The sequence below is a fragment of the Cebus imitator genome, unplaced genomic scaffold (assembly GCF_001604975.1).
Source record: "Cebus imitator isolate Cc_AM_T3 unplaced genomic scaffold, Cebus_imitator-1.0 Scaffold432, whole genome shotgun sequence".
In the NCBI taxonomy this organism is placed as follows: Eukaryota; Metazoa; Chordata; class Mammalia; order Primates; family Cebidae; genus Cebus; species Cebus imitator.
This window is the reverse complement of record NW_016107747.1, coordinates 36,933-44,052: the sequence shown is the minus strand read 5'-3', so window position 1 is coordinate 44,052 and position 7,120 is coordinate 36,933.

Here is a 7,120-nt window from a genome sequence, read left to right as displayed (position 1 = left end):
ATCCATTCAATGGGAGCGATTACCTGTTAGAATGGGCTCCATAGAAGTGTCAATTCTCTGTCATTAGTCACTGACAGGAATGGGCTGAGTTGACCAAATGGCTGGATGCTTTCAAGATAGACATCCCTGGCTAGCGCCAGAAACCTGAACTACGAGGCACCCTTCACCTTCGTAAACTTTCTGGTGTGTGTGTGTGTGTGTGTGTTTTCCGAGACAGATCTTGCTCTGTCGCCCTGGCTGGAGTGCAGTGGCACCATCTCAGCTTACTGCAAACTCTGCCTCCCAGATTCAAGTGATTCTCCTGCCTCAGCCTCCCAGGTAACTGGGATAACAGGCACCTGCCAAAATGCACAGCTAATTTTTGTATTTTTAGTAGAGACAGGGTTTTGCCATGTTGGCCAGGCTGATCTCAAACTTCTAGCCTCTAGTGATCTGCCCGCCTCGACCTCCCAAACTGCTGGGATTACAGGCGTGAGCCACTGCGCCTGGCCTCACCTCCATTCACTTTCTAAATCAGCTTTGTGTTTCTCACCAGTTCTAAATCTTTCTGTGCCCACCATCCACTGTCCCTGATAGGAAGTGAAAGGTGTCCAAGATGATATTCAAAGCCCATGTGACCTGAACCCAATAATTAACCTTACTGTTATGCCGAATTCCTATCCACTCCAATGGGGATAGCCCCAAGTTCAAGAGACGGAAGAAGAGACCTGGAGCCAGCGAATGAGACATGGGGTTCTACTGGGGCTTTCTACACAGGGGAAGAGGATCCAGTGGTGGCGGGCTGGATGAGAGAACCATCAATCACTTACAGAAAGCACATGGTTTATGTATCATTTTCAATTAGCACCCTCCCTCAACAATCTCCACCTGGCAACCTTCACGCATTCCCAAAACAAAGGGCCTTGATCCCTGTATGTCCCAGATCCGTGGGATAGACCAGGGCTCAGATGTTCTTTAGAGATAAGGAATGAATCTCTGGGTTGGCCATCCCTAGATTCCTTGGCTCGGAACTCTAAACTGCATTCAGGTGCATCTGCCATACAGGGTCATTCTCAGGGTTTGCTGACGTTATGCCATCAGCTGAGTTTACCATGCACTTACCTCTGAGCAGTGCTTCCCATGTTCCCTATGTTCTAGTCACAGCAAAAGTCCTGCTTACCTGCTTGTCCCATTGCATTTCGGGGGCTCACTTCCCCTTCTGCCTGCAGTGAGTGAGGTCTCCATGGCAGAGCCTTTCCCCTCAGCTGAAATGGTTTTCCAAGTTCCCTGACAGTCCCTATCCCAGACAGAATTAATCACTCCTCTTCTGAGCTCCCATAACTCTTCCCACATGCCTCTACTGTAGCTCTAGTATACACATTCTAGTATAGTTGTTGTGAACATATATTAGGGCCTACAACATGAGCAATAGTTTATTTATCTTTTTTTTTTTTTTTTTTGACAGAGTCCGGCCCTGTTGCCCAAGCTGGAGAGCAATGGTGTGACCTCGGCTCACTGTAACCTCTGCCTCCCAGGTTCAAGTGATTCTCTTGCCTTAGTCTCCCGACTAGCTGGGATTACAGGTGCTTGCCACCACGCCCGGCTAATTTTTTGTATCTTTAGTAGAGACAGGGTTTCACCATGTTGGCCAAGCTGGTTTCAAACTCCTGACCTCACGATCCACCCGCCTCAGCCTCCCAAAGTGCTGAGATTACAGGAGTAAGCCCCCGAGCCTGGGCTATTTTACTCATATTAAAGAGGATAGGGCAGAATACCTAGACCAGGACTTGGCCAGGCACGGTGGCTCACCCCTGTAATCCCAACAGTGGGAGGCCAAGGTAGGCAGATCACTTGAGCTCAGGAGTTCGAGATCAGCCTGGGCAATGTGGTGAAACCCCATCTCTACCGAAAATACAAAAATTACCCGGGTGTGGTGGCACATATTGGTGGTCCCAGCTACTCGGGAGGCTGAGGTGGGAGGATTGCTTGAGCCTGGGAGGTGGAGGTTGCAGTGGGCTGGGATTGCACCACTGCATTCCAACCTAGACAACAGAGCAAGACTCTAAAAAAAAATACTGAGCCCTTGACTGGGGTGGGGGGTGAGTAGTTCATTTGACACAAGTGTGAGATGAGCTGCAGGGAGTGTCTTAATAATGACCACAGGTCTTTGTGAGTCTGGTAATAGTCGTCACCAAAATGGAAGACTTGTGTTTATTTTTAAATGTCATGTATTACTGGCTATCTCTTTCATATGCATTAATGATATTGAAATAATGTCATCAGCTTTGCCCAAATTTTTAAGTAAAATGGACATGCCTTAACAACCTGTCTTCTTTCTTCTGTGGCTTCTTATACCCTCTGGCCTGCCAATAATCCCGTGGGTACAGACACACCCAGGCTAAGATGCAGGAACCTAGGGGCCTCTTCTTCCTGATCCTGGAGGTAAGGGCTTTTGGTTGGCTTTAACTAAAAGCCCCAGGAGAATCCTCCTGATTGCTTGAGCCCAGGAGTTCCAGATCAGCCTGGGCAACATAGTGAGACTCTGTTTCTACAAAAATACATATATATATATATATATATATATATATATATATATATATGTATATATTTTTTTTTAATAATTATTTTTACTAGAGATGGAGTCTTACTATGTTGACCAGGCTGGTCTCAAACTCCTGGCCTCAAGCGATCCATCCATCTTGGCCTCTCAAAGTGCTGGGATTACAGGCATGAGCCACCATGTCCAGCCTATAAAATAATTTTTTAAAAAATTAGCCAGGCATAGTGGCACGTGACTATAGTCCCAGCTACTCAGGAGGCTGAGGCAGGAGGATGGCTTCAGGCCAGGAGGTGGAGGCTGCGGTACGCTGCGATCCCAACACTGCACTCCAGCCTGGGCATCAGAGTGTGACTCTGTCTCAAACAAACAACAAAATTTTTTTTTAAAATCAACAAATGTAAAATTTGAGGGAAAAAAAGGAAGCCTCCTACCTCCTCCAGGCAGCCGCATACTAAATACGCAGCCTCAGGCAGGACTCTGCCTCCAGTAAGGAGTTCAGAGGAACAAGGATTCCATTTTTTCCCCCCTCAGATACACTTTATCATCACTTAAAGCCTATCCGTTTTCTAACCTTTCTCCAAATCCTTTTGGGGATGACTTATTCTGTGAAGTGAGCTTGTCGGCAGTTTTCCATCATGTTCCTTTGTGTTGATTATTTTCATAATTTTTCATTGTTGAGACTATCTTCCCTGACATGAGATTTCCTTCTTGTCCTTACAGGACAGACCACTCTCATCTTTGCCCAAAGAGGGCTGAGCAAGTGTCCAAGCTCTTCCCTTCTGTTTATTTTTTTCTTTTTTTTTTGTTCTTTTTATGGAGAACAGGGTCTCACTGCAACCTTCACCTCCTGGGCGTAAGCAGTCCTCCCACCTCAGCCTCCCGAGTAGCGGGGACTATAGGCATGTGCCTCCATGTCCAGCCAATTTTTGTATTTTTCGTAGAGAAATGGGTTTTGCCATGTTGCCCAGGCTGGTCTCAAGCAAACCTTCTGCCTTTGCCTCCCTAAATGTTGGGATTACAGGAATGAGCCACTGCACCCCGCCTTCTCTTCTGTTTGAGTTTGATCTACCTCTGTAAATTTAAGCTATGGTGCTGGGGAAAGAGCATGGATTTTTGAGTCATGCAGACTGCTTTCAGTCCTAGCTCTGCTACTGACTAGATAACCGTGTAACCTCTCCCAGACTTAATATACTCATCGATGAAAATCAGAACAACCACTTCCCAGGCTGCTGTGAAAACGGAAGGAGGTGAGGTATGTAGAAGCATCTTAATTAGTATCTGACACAGAGAAAATAATCAATGTAAATTTTTGCTTCCTTCTAAGAGAAAGGAAGTAAAGTTCTGTGGTCTACCAACTAAGGGTGGCGTTGATGCCCACCGAAGAGCCACTCATGAGGAAACGTGCAGATGGCCACTCCCCACTGGAGAGTATGGTCTTGACCTTTGCCTCAGTATCTCCAGCTCCTACCCATCATAGGATGTAGCACAAAGTGGGAATTCACCAATTGTCTATTGGATGAATAAATGGATACATTAGTGAGTGAAAACATTTCTCTAGACTAGTAAAGGATCTGAGATAAGTTATATCTCAAAGGAATCAAATAGGCTGTAATATGTGAAACTTACCTCCATGAATCTATCTGATCCCCACGCCTCTGACACTGTATAAAAGTTGGTCATGAAAGTCTGCCATACTGGGGGAGGGGGTCATGCACAAGAGCAGCACTGGCCTTGAGAAGTTCAAGCATCCCATAATGCAAGAGCAGGTGGCTGAGCAGATCACTTGCCTGTAGGAGTTAATTGTTAGGGCAACCAGGAGTTAGCAAGGAAGGCATGAGAGGGGTTGCCCTGTAATTACTATTGTTTCAGCATAAATGTTTTTTCTGGCAGGTAATTGCTGTGTATCTGGGTTGCAGCGATAGGTTCTGACTGTGGAGATGTCTTTGAGGAATGACTTCGATGAGTAAGCACAGCCTGGCATCACCAGATGGTTTGCTGCAGCTCACCGTCTCTGGCCTCAGCAGTAGCCTCCCAGCCAGACCCCTGCTTCCACGCTTGCTTCATCACAGTCCAGTCCAGTAGCAATGAAAATTGACGCTGGATGTCTAAACAAAATGGGAACTTACTGGAATGATTTAGAGACTCAGCATTCCAGAAGGAGAAACTGGCATGAGTAAGCCAAGGAAGTAAGGAAACGCAGGGCAGAGTGGGTGAACCGTGGGGGATCTAAGGGCATGCCAAGAACATTTGCAGGAACAGGAAACCCATCCCTGTGTTTCCCAGGCATGCTAGGTGGGCCCCTGCCTCCTCTCTTCCGTTCCTTTTAGAGTTGAGAAAGGGCAAACTTGTCTGAAGCAGCATATCCATGGATTAAGGAAATAGCACCGTTTCCTCTGCCAGCTCTGCTTGCTGAAAGATGAGGAGGTGATGATAACATCTTCGTCATCTGCCTACAAAGGTCATGATCAAGTCTAGGCCTTGCCTGGAATACTGGGGGTAAGACTAGGTTAGACTTGGCAGTAAAGCAGGTGCCACAAACTCACATGCTGTAGGGACCAGCGAGGTCAGGGAATAGGTGCACCAGCTGGGTGAAAAAAAATACAGCATGACGATGCCTGTGCTGAAGTGGAGAGCTAGCCCACAGGAGGCATCAAATCCTAAACATTTGTGATATGATAATGTGGTTTTACTTTTTTTTTTTTGAGACAAGGTGTCACTCTGTCACCCAGCCTTGAGTGCAATGGCACAATCACAGCTCACTGCAATCTCAAGCATGCCCCTGCCTCAGCCCCGAGAAGCTAGGACTACAGACACACAGTACAACATCTGGCTAAATTATTTTATTTTTTTTGTAGAGGTGAGGTCTCCCTATGTTACCTAGGCTGGTCTCAAATTCCTGAGCTCAAGTGATCCTCCCACTTAACCTCCCAAAGTGTTGGGATTACAGGCATAAGCCACCATGCCTGGCCTGGTTTTACTTCTTTAATGTATTAACAGAATGGATTCATTGGTGAATTTCCGAATTTTGAATCAGCCTCTAGTGGTGTGCTATAGCTGGCTTTTACCAGGTGACAGCCAATTATTAAATTTTCAGGAATTTTTTTAAGTCATTGATGTCATGCAGGTAGTGTGATGGGAGTGTTTACACCCTGGGAACTGCAAATGCTATCAACTGGGGCTGTCTTCTTCCTTCTCAGAGAGCTAGTTGTGAATCCAGCATGCTACTGCTTGTACTCCTGGAATAAACTGTGCTTGATCTTGTTGTATAATTTTTTCATTACTGTATTTTACAGTAATGTTACTGTAATTGCTATGTTACATTGTTTGTCAGCTTTATTTCTTAAAGCCTTTCCTAATTTTCATATGGTCCAGTTTAAGTCTCTGGTTCTTAATTACCTAGGGAGTACTGTAAAATGCAGATGCCTATGCCATGTGCCTGATGGATAATCAGAACCTCTGAAGCTGGAACCCAAATACTAATACTTTTTAAAACCTCCATAGGTGATTCCAGTGTACAGCCAGGGTTGAGAACCAGTGGCCTAGGCCAGTGCTTGTCAAACATCAACGTGCACACAGATCATCTAGGGATCCTTTTAATATGCAGAGTCTAATTTAGTAGGCCTGGGGCGAGCCTGAGATTCTGCATTTCCAAAAAGCTCCCAGTGATGCCACTGCTGCTGCTGGTCCATAGACCACAATTTGGGTAGCAAGGATTTCAGTTAACATTGTAATCATCCATGCTTTAAAGGTTACATCAAATTCAGCTATTCAGCCATTTCATCCTGGGACTTTTTTCAGCATCCAGTCTTATTACACATTTCCATCTCTTATGTAGAACTTAGTCTTTTTAAATTTTGCACTTTATCCTCTGTCAATTCTGGTCTTATATGTTTTGTAAGAAATCTGTTTCTCTTGGTTTTCAAATATACTGTCAGGGTGATATTCAGTAACCTCTTACTATTCTTTTAAATTCTCTCACATCTGTAATTTTTAAGCGTTCAAATTCAAATTTTAAAAAATATTTGTCAGGTACAGTGGCTCACACCTGTAATCCCAACACTTTGGGAGGCTGAGGTGGGCAGGCTGCTTGAGCCTGAGAGTTGGAGACCAGCCTGGACAACATGGCAAAACCTAATCTCTACAAAAAAATGCAAAAAGTTAGTCGGGTGCAGTGGCACCTGCTTGCCAGTAGTCCCAGTTACTTGGGAGGCTGAGATGGGAGGATTGCCTAAGCCCAGAAGGTCAGGTTGCAGTGAGCCAAGGTCACACCACTGCACTCTACCCTGAGCGACAGTGAGACCCTGCCTCTTAAAAAAAAAAAAAAAAAAGGAAATTGGCCATGGTGGCTCATGCCTGTAATTTCAAACTTTGGGAGGCAGAGGCAGGCAGATCACCTGAGGTCGGGAGTTTGAGACCAGCCTGACCAACGGGGAGAAACCCAATCTCTACTAAAAATACAAAATTAGCTGAGCATGGTGGCACATGGCTATAATCCCAGCTACTCAGGAGGCTGAGGCAGGAGAATCACTTGAACCCAGGAGGCAGACGTTGCGGTGAGCCGAGATCGTGCCATTGCACTCC